The sequence below is a fragment of the Panulirus ornatus genome, chromosome 50 (assembly GCF_036320965.1).
Source record: "Panulirus ornatus isolate Po-2019 chromosome 50, ASM3632096v1, whole genome shotgun sequence".
NCBI classification, from domain to species: Eukaryota; Metazoa; Arthropoda; class Malacostraca; order Decapoda; family Palinuridae; genus Panulirus; species Panulirus ornatus.
Window position 1 is genome coordinate 9,965,925 of NC_092273.1, and position 15,068 is coordinate 9,980,992.

Sequence of the window (15,068 nt, forward strand, 5' to 3'; positions counted from 1 at the left end):
AGATTTTGTGTGATCGGGGCCTGAACATGCAGGAGGGTGAAAGGAGGGCAAGGAATAGAGTGAATTGGAGCGATGTGGTATACCGGGGTTGACGTGCTGTCAGAGGATTGAATCAAGGCATGTGAAGCGTCTGGGGTAAACCATGGAAAGCTGTGTAGGTATGTATATTTGCGTGTGTGGACGTATGTATATACATGTGTATGGGGGGGGGGGGTTGGGCCATTTCTTTCGTCTGTTTCCTTGCGCTACCTCGCAAACGCGGGAGACAGCGACAAAGTATAATAAAAAAAAAATAAAATATAATATATATATATATATATATATATATATATATATATATATATATATATATATATATATATATATATATATATATATATAGTCGCCTTCTACGACACGTAGGGAATACGTGGGAAGTATTCTTTCTCCCCTATCTCCAGGGATAATATATATATATATATATATATATATATATATATATATATATATATATATATATATATATATATACATATATTCTTAACCACACCGGCAGTGAAGAGCTGACAGCAACATTTCTCTTTATCCGCCATTTCTTTTTGTTTAAACTTTATATATTTTTTTTTCGTCTGGGTAACGTGCGAGAAAACCGCCCCACTAGCTGACAGATAGCAAGTGGGGAGAAAAACACAAGGCAAGTGTGTTGGATCTCTCACCAAAGCGTTGGAAGATCCTTTGTGGGAAGCTGTCTCACTCTCTCGTGTGGGAACGAGGCTGGTAAACATGTGTGTGTGTGTGTGTGTGTGTGTGTTGTTAACACTGTGAGCAGGGGAATCTGAGAGAGAGAGAGAGAGAGAGAGAGAGAGAGAGAGAGAGAGAGAGAGAGAGAGAGAGAGAGAGAGAGAGAGAGAGAGACATTGTTGCATCCCTTTGTACAAAATCACGTCCGATTTGCACACAGCTCTGTTATATATATATATATATATATATATATATATATATATATATATATATATATATATATATATATATATATTGGAAAGGATCACAATTTTGCGCGTGATCAAGATATTCCTATGAGTCCACGGGGAAAATGAAACACGAAAAGTTCCCAAGTGCACTTTCATGTAATAATCACATCATCAGGGGAGACACAAGAGAGAAATATAAGTCAGTTGATATACATCGAAGAGACGAAGCTAGGACGCCAAATGGCGTGATTGTTACACGAAAGTGCACTTGGGAACTTTTCGTGTTTAATTTTCCCCGTGGACTCATAGGAATATATATATATATATATATATATATATATATATATATATATATATATATATATATATATATATATATATATATAATGTCCTTATCGTGTGAAGAGTTGATATCAAGGGAGCGCAAAGTATATGTCAAAAACCTCGCGTGTTTCACTATACATCAGCGATAAATATGTGGGTCGGTTGGGCATCCATACACCGTGAGACAAGACAAAAACAAGAACACAAACAACAACCATGGCGGGCTGTCGAGACCTCGCGAGTCTGCCCCACCAATAAATAAACGAATAAACACCATATTACGCACGCGATGATTACAGGGAGCCGATAAGAGCGACTGGATAACAGAACCTTAGCCAACGACACGACCAAAGTGCTGAGCAAACCCGCCGCCGCGACGTGTGCATTCTGGATCGCTTCTCCTCACCAGGCTTTCCAAGCGCTTAAAGGAGAGATCTCACACAGATCAAGGGATCCAATGCAAAAAGAAACATATATATATATATATATATATATATATATATATATATATATATATATATATATATATATATATATATATATATATATATATACATAAAGAAGGATTTAGCAAGATCTATCAACGACACGCGAGGACTGATAAAATACCAGTCAGATTAAATCGGTCGGAAGAAGCGGCCTCCTCATCATCGCCTCGCCATGATGTGTTTGCGTATATACCTCACCTAATTACGTAAACACACACAGCAATGACGTCTCTGCCGGACGTAAGATGTTATCCAAACAATGAAGTGAACCCAATGCCAGACGTAAGATTCTACCCAACGCAGAAGTAACCACTATGTCCGACGTTAAGATGCTGCCAAATACTCAAGTAAACCCTCTTCTAAACGTAAGATGTTACCCAATACTGACGTAATCCCTCCCTCCCACCAGACGTTAAGACGATATTCAAACGCCGAAGGAGTCCGTCTGCCAGACGCAAGATTCAACCGCAGAGTGGCTGTGTCGGTTTTTGCTGGCGGATACATTTCTTTCTTTAATTACGTCCCGCACCAAAATATATATATATATATATATATATATATATATATATATATATATATATATATATATATATATATATATAATCTTTTTCTTTCATACTATTCGCTATTTCCCGCGTTAGCGTTAAGAACAGAGGACTGGGCCTTAGAGGGAATATCCTCACCTGGCATCCTTCTCTGTTCCTTCTTTTGGAAAAAAAAAAAAAAGAGAGGGGGATTTCCAGCTCCCCGCTCCCTTCCCTTTTAGTCGCCTTCTACGACACGCAGGGAACACGTGGGAAGTATTCTTTCTCCCCTATCCCCAGGGATATATATATATATATATATATATATATATATATATATATATATATATATATATATATATATATATATATATTTCTTCCCCCAGGACACCAGAATAGGAAATCTGTTAATTCGCTTTCGTTCCAAAACGTCTAAGTCACAATTCAATTTTTAGGATTTAAACATGGGCATAAAACTTCACTTAATCATTGGCAGAAAAATCAGAGACGATGCTCTAATTGGTTGTCAACAGAAAATTATTTTTCTGCTATCTGCAAAAACGCTAAAACTATATAGATATACATAAAACACACACACACACACACACATATATATATATATATATATATATATATATATATATATATATATATATATATATATATATATATATATATATCTTTCTTTCATACTATTCGCCATTTCCCGCGATAGCGAGGTAGCGTTAAGAACAGAGGACTGGGCCTTTGAGGGAATATCCTCACCTGGCCCTCTTCTCTGTTCCTTCTTTTGGAAAATTAAAAAAAAAAGAGAGGGGAGGATTTCCAGCCCCCCGCTCCCTTCCCTTTTAGTCGCCTTCTACGACACGCAGGGAATACGTGGGAAGTATTCTTTCTCCCCTATCCCCAGGGAATATATATATATATATATATATATATATATATATATATATATATATATATATATATATATATATAATTTATATATATATATATATATATATATATATATATATATATATATATATATATATATATATATATATAATTTATATATATATATATATATATATATATATATATATATATATATATATATTCCTATGAGTCCACGGGGAAAATGAAACACGAAAAGTTCCCAAGTGTACTTTCGTGTAACGATCACATCATCAGGGGAGACACAAGAGAGAAATATAACAGTCAGATGATATACATACATACATATATATATATATATATATATATATATATATATATATATATATATATATATATATATATATATATATATATATATATATATATATATATGCATATAAACGCCCCTGAGAGATATACTTCCACTTCAAAAACATAGCATTAATCTCTTCAGTCGAGCTGCAGTGCTCGGCAAGCCTCGGGGTAAATAAGATACAAGAAACCTGAGGTAAAGCTGAATGCTGCCTGTACTTTGTTTTCGAAAAACAAAAACATTTCACGTACGAAATAGGTTAATCTTATTTTTTTTAATATCTCAGTAGGAACTCCCTCCCTGTTAGTACAAAGCTGATAGCCGAAGAGCTTTGGAAAGAGGGGCAAGTATGAAGTCTGTTGGGGATGAGAGAGCTTGGGAAGTGAGTCAGTTGTTGTTCGCTGATGATACAGCGCTGGTGGCTGATTCATGTGAGAAACTGCAGAAGCTGGTGACTGAGTTTGGTAAAGTGTGTGGAAGAAGAAAGTTAAGAGTAAATGCGAATAAGAGCAAGGTTTTTAGGTACTGTAGGGTTGAGGGTCAAGTCAATTGGGAGGTGAGTTTGAATGGAGAAAAACTGGAGGAAGTGAAGTGTTTTAGATATCTGGGAGTGGATCTGGCAGCGGATGGAACCATGGAAGCGGAAGTGGATCATAGGGTGGGGAAGGGGGCGAAAATTCTGGGGGCCTTGAAGAATGTGTGGAAGTCGAGAACATTAACTCGGAAAGCAAAAATGGGTATGTTTGAAGGAATAGTGGTTCCAACAATGTTGTATGGTTGCGAGGCGTGGGCTATGGATAGAGTTGTGCGCAGGAGGATGGATGTGCTGGAAATGAGATGTTTGAGGACAATGTGTGGTGTGAGGTGGTTTGATCGAATGAGTAACGTAAGGGTAAGAGAGATGTGTGGAAATAAAAAGAGCGTGGTTGAGAGAGCAGAAGAGGGTGTTTTGAAGTGGTTTGGGCACATGGAGAGAATGAGTGAGGAAAGATTGACCAAGAGGATATATGTGTCGGAGGTGGAGGGAACGAGGAGAAGAGGGAGACCAAATTGGAGGTGGAAAGATGGAGTGAAAAAGATTTTGTGTGATCGGGGCTTGAACATGCAGGAGGGTGAAAGGAGGGCAAGGAATAGAGTGAATTGGAGCGATGTGGTATACCGGGGTTGACGTGCTGTCAGTGGATTGAATCAAGGCATGTGAAGCGTCTGGGGTAAACCATGGAAAGCTGTGTAGGTATGTATATTTGCGTGTGTGGACGTATGTATAGACATGTGTATGGGGGGGGGGCCATTTCTTTCGTCTGTTTCCTTGCGCTACCTCGCAAACGCGGGAGACAGCGACAAAGTATAATAAAAAATAATAATAAAATATATATAATATATATATATATATATATATATATATATATATATATATATATATATATATATATATATATATATATATATCCCTGGGGATAGGGGAGAAAGAATACTTCCCACGTATTCCCTGCGTGTCGTAGAAGGCGACTAAAAGGAGAGGGAGCGGGTGGCTGGAAATCCTCCCCTCTCATCATTTTTTTTTCTTTTTCAATTTTCCAAAAGAAGGAACAAAGAAGGGGGCCAGGTGAGGATATTCCCTCAAAGGCCCAGTCCTCTGTTCTTAACGCTACCTCGCTAACGCGGGAAATGGCGATTAGTTTGAAAGAAAAGAAAAGATACACACACACACACACACACACACACGAATATAGTGCATATGAACGCATACTTTCGTGGAATTCATAACCTCACGACAGCCACGGTTCGAACCCAGGACTTTATGTGGTAGACGGGAGCGCTGCCGCTAGGCTATGATCGCCCCTAATAGGGATGTCAGGCACTATTTTAGGGTGTGTGTGTGTGTGTGTGTGTGTGTGTGTGTGCAAGGAACAGAGTGAATTGGAACGATGTGGTATACCGGAGTCGACGTGCTGTCAATGGATTGAACCAGGCCATGTGAAGCGTCTGGGGTAAACCATGGACAGTTTTGTGGGGCCTGCCTGGATGTGGAAAGGGAGCTGTGGTTTCGGTGCATTACACATGACAGCTAGGGATAGTGTGAACGAATGTGGCCTTTGTTGTCTTCCTAGCGTTACCTCGCGCGCACGCGGGGGAGGGGGGTGCCACTTCATGTGTGGCGAGGTGGCGGCGAGAATGGATGAAGGCAGCATTTATGAATATGTACATGTGTATATATGTATATGTCTGTGTAAGTATATGTATGTATACAGTGAAATGTATAGGTATGTATATGTGCGTGTGTGGGCGTTTATGTATATACATGTGTACATGGGTGGGCTGGGCCATTCTTTCGTGTTTCCTTGCGCTACCTCGCTAGCGCGGAAGACAGGAACAAAGGAAAATAAATAAAATAAATAAATATATATACATTATATATATATATATATATATATATATATATATATATATATATATATATATATATATATCACTTAAAACTTACCATATATGTAGTATACAGGATTCGATACCCATTACGCCCGTTATGTATATATTGTTTTTTTTCCTTTTTTTCTTTCTCACGTCCATGGCTCAACTCTGGAACAAGAGTCTCTCTCTCTCTCTCTCTCTCTCTCTCTCTCTCTCTCTCTCTCTCTCTCTCTCTCTCTCTCTCTCTCTTCATCGATGGCCTAGCCTGGCCTGGCCTTCAGGGAGAACAGAAATCTTAACGTGTGTCATCAGGCGATGAAGAAAAAAAAAAAACCACCGTACCTAAACACCGTTACCACAACGTTGGACCCGAGGTTACAACATCGAACAGGGTAAAAGCCGGTACGGTACGGTACGGTACGGTACGGTACAGTACGGTACGGTACGGTACGGTGCGGTACGGTACGGTACGGTACGGTACGGTGCGGGGGTTTTGTGTGGCATGAGGTGGAGTAACGCTGGGGTTCCTCTCATCATAAAGATAATGACAAACTCATTCCCGAGAGAAGAATGAATGAATTAAGAATAATCCATTTAAGGCAAAGTGGGTTACGGACGAACTATCAATTAAGTTAAAGTGATGCAGGCTTCGGGGAAAGAGAGTGAGTGTGTGTGTGTGGGGGGGGACTACTAAGTTAAAGCGAAATGACGTAAGAACGACGTAGGTTGCGACTAAGTATTAAATTTAGGAAAGGGTTAAGGTCCAATTTTTAATGGGAAATACGCAAATAGCTCTCAATATTAAAGCGACTGAAGTACGCAAAAATCTCTTTAACAACATTAACGCCACTGAAATACGCAAAAAATCTCTTAACAACATTAAAGCCAGTGACGTACGCAAAAAGTTTTTAACAACGTTAAAGAGAAACTTCCAGAAATGATGTCAACAAAAATTTTAAGTAAGAGACGCTACGTCAATATCAAGAAGCCGTACGTACCGTGCTATAAAAACCGGTTGCGAAACTAGGGTACACCAGGGTTAAGTTATGGTAGGTAGGACTGTTAACCTGAGGTTATATTTACCAACAGCTCTGCATATCGACTGGCGCAGCAGAGATTAGGAATAACTGTTTATATACTATCACTAGATTTCTATAAGAAAGTAAACTGCTTGCTTGTTGACCCGCAGAGACATATATTCGGGATTTTTCTTTCCAAAAAAAGGAACAGAGAAGGGGGCCATGTGAGGATATTCCCTCAAAGGCCCAGTCCTCTGTTCTTAACGCTACCTCGCTAATGCGGGAAATGGCGAATAGTATGAAAGAAGAATATATATATATATATGTCTCCATGGTTGTTTAATTTGTTTATGGATGGGGTTGTAAGGGAGGTAAATGCAAGAGTCCTGGAAAGAGGGGCAAGTATGAAGTCTGTTGGGGATGAGAGAGCTTGGGAAGTGAGTCAGTTGTTGTTCGCTGATGATACAGCGCTGGTGGCTGATTCATGTGAGAAACTGCAGAAGCTGGTGACTGAGTTTGGTAAAGTGTGTGGAAGAAGAAAGTTGAGAGTAAATGTGAATAAGAGCAAGGTTATTAGGTACAGTAGGGGTGAGGGTCAAGGCAATTGGGAGGTGAGTTTGAATGGAGAAAAACTGGAGGAAGTGAAGTGTTTTAGATATCTGGGAGTGGATCTGTCAGCGGATGGAACCATGGAAGCGGAAGTGGATCATAGGGTGGGGGAGGGGGCGAAAATTTTGGGAGCCTTGAAAAATGTGTGGAAGTCGAGAACACTATCTCGGAAAGCAAAAATGGGTATGTTTGAGGGAATAGTGGTTCCAACAATGTTGTATGGTTGCGAGGCGTGGGCTGTGGATAGAGATGTGCGCAGGAGGATGGATGTGCTGGAAATGAGATGTTTGAGGACAATGTGTGGTGTGAGGTGGTTTGATCGAGTAAGTAACGTAAGGGTAAGAGAGATGTGTGGAAATAAAAAGAGCGTGGTTGAGAGAGCAGAAGAGGGTGTTTTGAAATGGTTTGGGCACATGGAGAGAATGAGTGAGGAGAGATTGACCAAGAGGATATATGTGTCGGAGGTGGAGGGAACGAGGAGAAGAGGGAGACCAAATTGGAGGTGGAAAGATGGAGTGAAAAAGATTTTGTGTGATCGGGGCCTGAACATGCAGGAGGGTGAAAGGAGGGCAAGAAATAGAGTGAATTGGAGTCATGTGGTATACAGGGGTTGACGTGCTGTCAGTGGATTGAAGCAAGGCATGTGAAGCGTCTGGGGTAAACCATGGAAAGCTGTGTAGGTATGTGTATTTGCGTGTGTGGACGTGTGTATGTACATGTGTATGGGGGGGGGGGTTGGGCCATTTCTTTCGTCTGTTTCCTTGCGCTACCTCGCAAACGCGGGAGACAGCGACAAAGTATAAAAAAAAAAAAAAAAAAAAAAAAAATATATATATATATATATATATATATATATATATATATATATGAAAGATAAATAATGCAGTAACGCTCCCGCCTCCTACTCAAGGGACCCGGGTTCGATCCTGGCTGTTGGAAGTTAGTGTTTTATATATATATATATATATATATATATATATATATATATATATATATATATATATATATATATGTATATATATATATATATATGTACATGTGTATGGGGGGGGGGGGGGGGTTGGGCCATTTCTTTCGTCTGTTTCCTTGCGCTACCTCGCAAACGCGGGAGACAGCGACAAAGTATTAAAAAAAAAAAAAAAAAAAAAAAAAAAAAAAAAAAAATATATATTCATATATAAGAGCTCCAGTCACGGTCCCAAGTCCACAAGAAGGCCAGGCCTTAATTAAAATACAGATAGGTTAATGAAGAAGGGGAAAAGGAAACAAGGGAAAGTATTTATGAATTTTAAAAGGAATTAAAAATCTGTCTTTTAAAATGTGACAGGTCACTGTTATTGGGAAAGAGAGAGAGAGAGAGAGAGAGAGAGAGAGAGAGAGAGAGAGAGAGAGAGAGAGAGAGAGAGAGAGAGAGAGAGAGAGAGAGAGAGAGAGAGTTCCAAAGCATTTCTTACTTTGTCAAGTAAGGATGGCAGAGCTAGAACCACCCCAGGTGGAGCCGAACTCCCGTATGTTATAAACTTTACAGGTAAAAAGATGCATTACGAACAGTTCCACCCGTGCTCATAAAGGTCGAACTGGTGTTTCCAAAATGTAATACAAGTGTGTCGAACTCAGTTCATGCAAATACGACACAGGACTCAGAATCACCTGAAAAGCAGGTCACTATACCGACACAGAATCACCTGAAAAGCAGGTCACTATACCGACACAGAATCACCTGAAAAGCAGGTCACTATACCGACACAGAATCACCCGAAAAGCAGGTCACTATACCGATAGAATCACCTGGAAAGCAGGTCACTATACCGATAGAATCACCTGGAAAGCAGGTCACTATACCGATAGAATCACCTGGAAAGCAGGTCACTATACCGACACAGAATCACCTGAAAAGCAGGTCACTATACCGATAGAATCACCTAAAAAGCAGGTCACTATACCGACACAGAATCACCTGAAAAGCAGGTCACTATACCGATAGAATCACCTGAAAAGCAGGTCACTTTCCCGACACAGAATCACCTGAAAAGCAGGTCACTATACCGACACAGAATCACCTGAAAGCAGGTCACTATACCGACACAGAATCACCTAAAAAACAGGTCACTATACCGAGACAGGCATAATAATTTTCCTTCTCGTTCTCGCAAAACGTCCTCTGGATTGGGTGTGTCAATAGAAGACTAATGTTATAAGTGCTTGGCGTGCTGGAAACAAGCCCCTTCCCCCACTTGCAGACCAATGCAGAGCCTAGACGTCATGACCCATTGCAGCCCAGACGCGTCCTGTTTCACACCCACCCCCTCTTGGCTACGACGAAAGAAAGCTAAGGTACAACGAAACAGGCCACACTAAATAAATACCAGGCAACAATCGAAATGACAATTCCTAAGAAAACTGTCAACGGTTACGAAGAAGGCTAAGGTACAACGAAACAGGCCACACTAAATAAATACCAGGCAACAATCGAAATGACAATTCCTAAGAAAACTGTCAACGGTTACGAAGAAGGCTAAGGTACAACGAAACAGGCCACACTAAATAAATACCAGGCAACAATCGAAATGACAATTCTTAAGAAAACTGTGAACCATCTGAATAGGATGATGGAATTAGGCAAAAACAACCTAGATAAGACTGCAGCGTGTAACGTAAGTATTTCTAAGTACCGGTTCGGTAAACTACAATGAGCTCTTGTTGTTGATGTGGCTGAAGTAAAGATGGAAGTCTCTCATACTTGGCGTTGATTGGAGGTCTGCGGTTGGGGAATGGTTGAGTTTTGGAGGCTCTGTGGGTGGGGTTGAGGGGTTAGGGGGGTTGTTGTTTGAAGGTACGTAAAGTAGGATATAAGCTTTAAGGAATAACACAGTCAAGATGGTTACGGAAGAATCATCGACCAAATCTCACAGTCTAGGTTACTGCCAGGATTATATCTTACGTCAGAAATGTAATATCATAATGGTTTATCCCTGGGGTTAGGGAAGCAAGAATACTATACTCTCGTCTCTTACGTCGTCAGAGGCGACTAAGAGGAGCTGGGAGGCCCGAAACCCTTCCCTCTTTATATGTCAAAATCTTTCCAAGAGCGGGAACGGAATGAGCCAAGCCCTGACCGGTCGCTCGTCCTTATCAATAGTAAACGTTTAGGCTAGCGCCTGAGTGCGCGAGGAAGCTAACTAGGATGAGAAGAGAGACGCAGTAAGTTTGTGAAGAGGAACCTGGATGTTCTGGCTCTGAGTGAAACTACGCCCAAAGGGAAATTGGGGAAGATTGCTTGGGAATGGACCAGGAGTAATGTTTGAGGCTAGTGTGACAGCAAGAGCAAAGGATGGGGGGGGGGGGGGGGTGACATTTCTGCTAAAGCAGTTATGAAAGTGTTAAAGAATGTGAGGTATGAAGGTGAGTTCCAGACTGAAGTCGATGAGAATGAAAGTGGATTACGAAAGATGCGTGAGTGTGAGTGCTTGTGCAACTGGTACCGATAGAAGTAAGGAAGAGAGACGAATTATGAGTGGCAGCATTTTTTATTTGTGGTGGTAGTGGTGGACACTTGAATGCAAAACTGGGTGATGTGACAGCTGAGGGCATAATTAAGGGGTGGATGGGATACCCAGTGTAAATCAAAACTGTAAACAGCTTTTCAACCTGTGGAAAAGGACTGATGATTGAGTATAACTGGTCTTAAAGTAAGTGCATGAAGAACTATACGTGGATGAGTTAGGTTAAGGGGTAAGCTGGCATTACCACATTATGTGCTCAATGAAAGGTGTGGACAAGAGACGGTTCGAATGGAATGTCCTGAAAGAGATATCTGGCGGGACATTTCATCACCAAGATCTTGGTGGAGGAGAGTCCGACTCTGCACCGGCTTTGCGAAAACAGGAAATGACACGAGTGGAAAGAAGTTGGGGAAATTGAGCAAGTTTGGAAGGGAGGTTTGTACGCGGAGACATCAAGAGAGACTGCATAAAGAATGGAATAAGATAAAGAGCAAGTAAAACAACGGGAGTGGACGAGGAATGAAAGGTATTTGGGGGAGGTAATACTTACACGCGTGCGAGTGACGAATGCGGCATGCAGAACATGGGATGTGGGCGTCTGTGACAGGGCAGTGAGTGGTGGGATGAGGTCAAGTTTCCTTGTGAAAAAAGAAAAAAGAAGTTTTTGGGTGTGACCTGCAAGGAAGGAGGGCAAGGGATTGAGAGACGTACAAGAGAAAGCGACAGGAGGTCAACAGGAAGGTGCAACATCCGAGGAAGCGCAAACGAAAGATGTGGTAACGAGTATTGACAAACTTTAAGGATACCAAGGAAATGATCTGGAAGAGTGAATACTGTGAGAACAAGAGAAAAACTATAGGCATTAGTCAAAGGAGCAGAAGGGGAAGTGGTAAAGTGGTAACAGGCAAAGAGGAGGCACAAAAAAAAAAAGATGTAGCAAATATTTTGTTGGACTATTGACTGATGATAGGGTAGCAGAGGTGGGGGGGGGTGTCTGGGGTCGTAGAGGTACCCGGAGCCAGAGACATCATGGTGAACGATTTAGTGACACAGAGATGTGGCAGTGAGAGCAAAGCACTACACGGAGAGAGTGGATAGTATTGCAGTTCCCACTTCCTTTCTCATGGAAGCACCAAGCAGTTATTGATTAGTCGGGATTTTCAATACATGCCTCAAGGTGAAATGCCTAACGACAGGTCGAATGCCTGAAGAGCTCCATTATCTACGGATAAATTGGGGGGGACAACAGTGAATGCTTGAATTACAAGGATATATGTCTCTTGTGGTATACCTGTTACGTTGAGGGGGGTGGGGTGGCGACCAAGAGGGCGGTGCCGTGTGTAAAAGAGCACCAAGACTGAGGGGGAAATGTGGCTTTAAAAATGGTATATAATGACAGTTGATAAAGATGCCTTGTTCAGGTGGGATGGAAAGCTACTAGGAATTATTTTTCATCTGGAGAGTAAGGCGTGTGGGCGAGTAGGAAGGGAGGAGGGTGAGTAGCTTCCTGGGAAAAGTGCGTCTACGTCAAGGATATGTGTTGTTATCACGGATGTCTAATCTGTTAATGGGGGTGACGAACGCAGGTCTGTTACAGTATGGTGGGGAGGGGAGCCAGTTGCTGTTGGCTGATGAACACTACTTGGGAGATCCGAGTGTTGATACTGCTGGTGTGTCTGAGTCTAAGGGGTAAGGAGAAGCTTGAAGGGGGAAAAATAATGGGGAAAGAGGAAAATAACAACCTAACCCGATCAACACTGTCTAATCAGACCATGGAAGACCTACCACTTAGTGTAAGCGAAGTAAGGTTAGGAAATATAATATGGCCATGAGAGAAGAGTCGGCAATACAATAGAATTCATGTGTGCAACAATGGGATCTCCCACATTTCCCTAAGTTCTAAAACAAGCGATATTTCTATACATTACTTTAGGATTGGATGAAAAACGTGTATATGTTCCTAAGTTGTACTCAGATACAACTTTTTTTTATACATTGGATGAAAAGTGTTTATATGTTCAAAAAAAATATCGTAAACTAAATCATGTAAATATGCTTTAAAGAATGTGGAAAAAAAAGATTTAAATGTCAGATATCGATTCGCATTCCCTTGACGTATCTAAACCCTCCGCAACGTAAGACTTGAGGGATCCAAGAGAAACAGTCAACAAGATTAAGGTTGGGTATGGAAGGACGTCATTTAAGGCTAAAATGAAGCTGGTCACAAGAAAGTGCAATCAACTACGTCAAAGTCAATTAGGTCAGAGGTCAACCTCATCAAAAAAATTTACGGGTCTCAACTCGTCGAAAACGTACAAGTGAAGTTGTAAGTTGAGGAAGAACCGCCAAATCGTGTTCAAAGTGAAGGACTACTTTTGTTTACATTTTGTCGAGTAGGTTCTGGAAGACCTGTAGCGGGGGGGAAAGGAGGGAGGGAGACTATGACGACGTAGGGAAATGTCAGCGGTGGAGCACTTAATCACACATCTCATGGTTGTATTATACAACAGGGAGGAAAGAACCTACAGTGGCCAACAGCCACAAGAATGACAGAACTGTAACAAAAAAAAAAAAAATGGTTGTCAGAAAACTAAAACTTCATAGTAGCGTATGATACTTTTACATATACAGTGACCTCCCGCACAAGAGAGATAAAAAGAGCGTCTTTAAACTATCATAAAGACTAGTTTTTGGATGACATGTTGGCTTCAATGTGGAGCTCATCATCACAATATTCTCTACACAATACCTCCTGACCTGCCAAAGATCCAGAGACAAAACCTACCTCAACAGACAGTAATGTGCATCACATTGATAACACTGTCAGCTGTCACCACATGCACCTCGGCCACCAAAATTATATGATGCACCGCTAAACGTCATGTTCTCGCCCTGCGTCATGCATGACGTCATATGGCAATGTGCCGTGCCATGACACCCCCCCACTCGTGTGTCTTGGAAGCAGACATGTCAGCTGTTCCTCACTCGTCTTCAAGAACACCACATCAACACTGTTCAACTTCACTTGACAATGCTAAATGCCAACTTCTCAGGTTTTCCCATGGCAGCTATAGCAATTTATGGAAACGAATGTTAATCGTGCGATACACTAGTTAATTGACATCGCTGACAGATGAACTATTAAACCGTCCTCATAATTATCAGGTGTCACATACAGAATGGATATATACATATATAGTTTTTCGTCCTGCGTGTTAAGTGAGTACTTACCTTAATATTATAAATGCAGTAAACACCGTAAAATTACCGAATCGACCATCCACCTGTTTGTGGCAGAAGCGAAGGGAGGATAGTTCATCAAACACCATGGGAAAACAATGTAAACCAAACCTAACAACCTAAAAATGTTAACCAAACCAAACCATGTTAACCAAATCAAACAATTTTAACCAAACCTAACAGTGTTAACCAAACCTAACAGTACACTGTATGTCCGAAACGGTAATAATAACGAAATTACTATAGAATAATCTAGAGGTTACGTCATATCGTGTCAACTTACCGTTGTCTTTAAGCCTTCACACTTGGGTCTGTAGTATGTCTTTTCATAACATTATCCAAATTTATTCAAATAATCTTCACTGCTACAATCATTCTCTGAGCACCAGCAGATGATCTTCATCACTGACAAGCCGGTGATACCACTGTCCGGGGCATACAAGTAATTCCTATACCACTGAATCACCAAAGTAAATAGTACTGGAGGACGGGTGAGGCAGGAGTAGTGTGAGGATACTACAGTTTACACGGGTCACACGCGTTCTGGCCTCCCGGCACGCGTGTTGTTACCGGCGCTGCCACGCCAGACCCAGAGTGTCGTACCGAATATATTTCCTTAACACTATATATATAATGACCATTTTTTTTAGGATTCATTCCATGGACTTATTTACTCTGTGTTGACGCTAGATTTATGTATTGAATGCTTTCTCGATATGTTTGTAGTAGGAGTCATACATACATCAAAAATGATTCATCCGCTTTTCC

At 40.9% G+C, this 15,068-nt stretch overlaps 1 protein-coding gene across 1 annotated transcript in view; it reads right to left on the reverse strand.

Annotated features, from left to right (window-relative positions):
- LOC139764583 (monocarboxylate transporter 9-like) overlaps positions 1–14,846 on the reverse strand; it is a 204,747-nt gene extending 189,901 nt beyond the window's left edge. Inside the window, exon 1 of the mRNA XM_071691388.1 lies at positions 14,584–14,846. The gene's annotated coding sequence lies outside the window, so the exon portion shown is untranslated. The remainder of the gene's footprint in view (positions 1–14,583) is intronic.
- Positions 14,847–15,068: the final 222 nt, after the last annotated feature.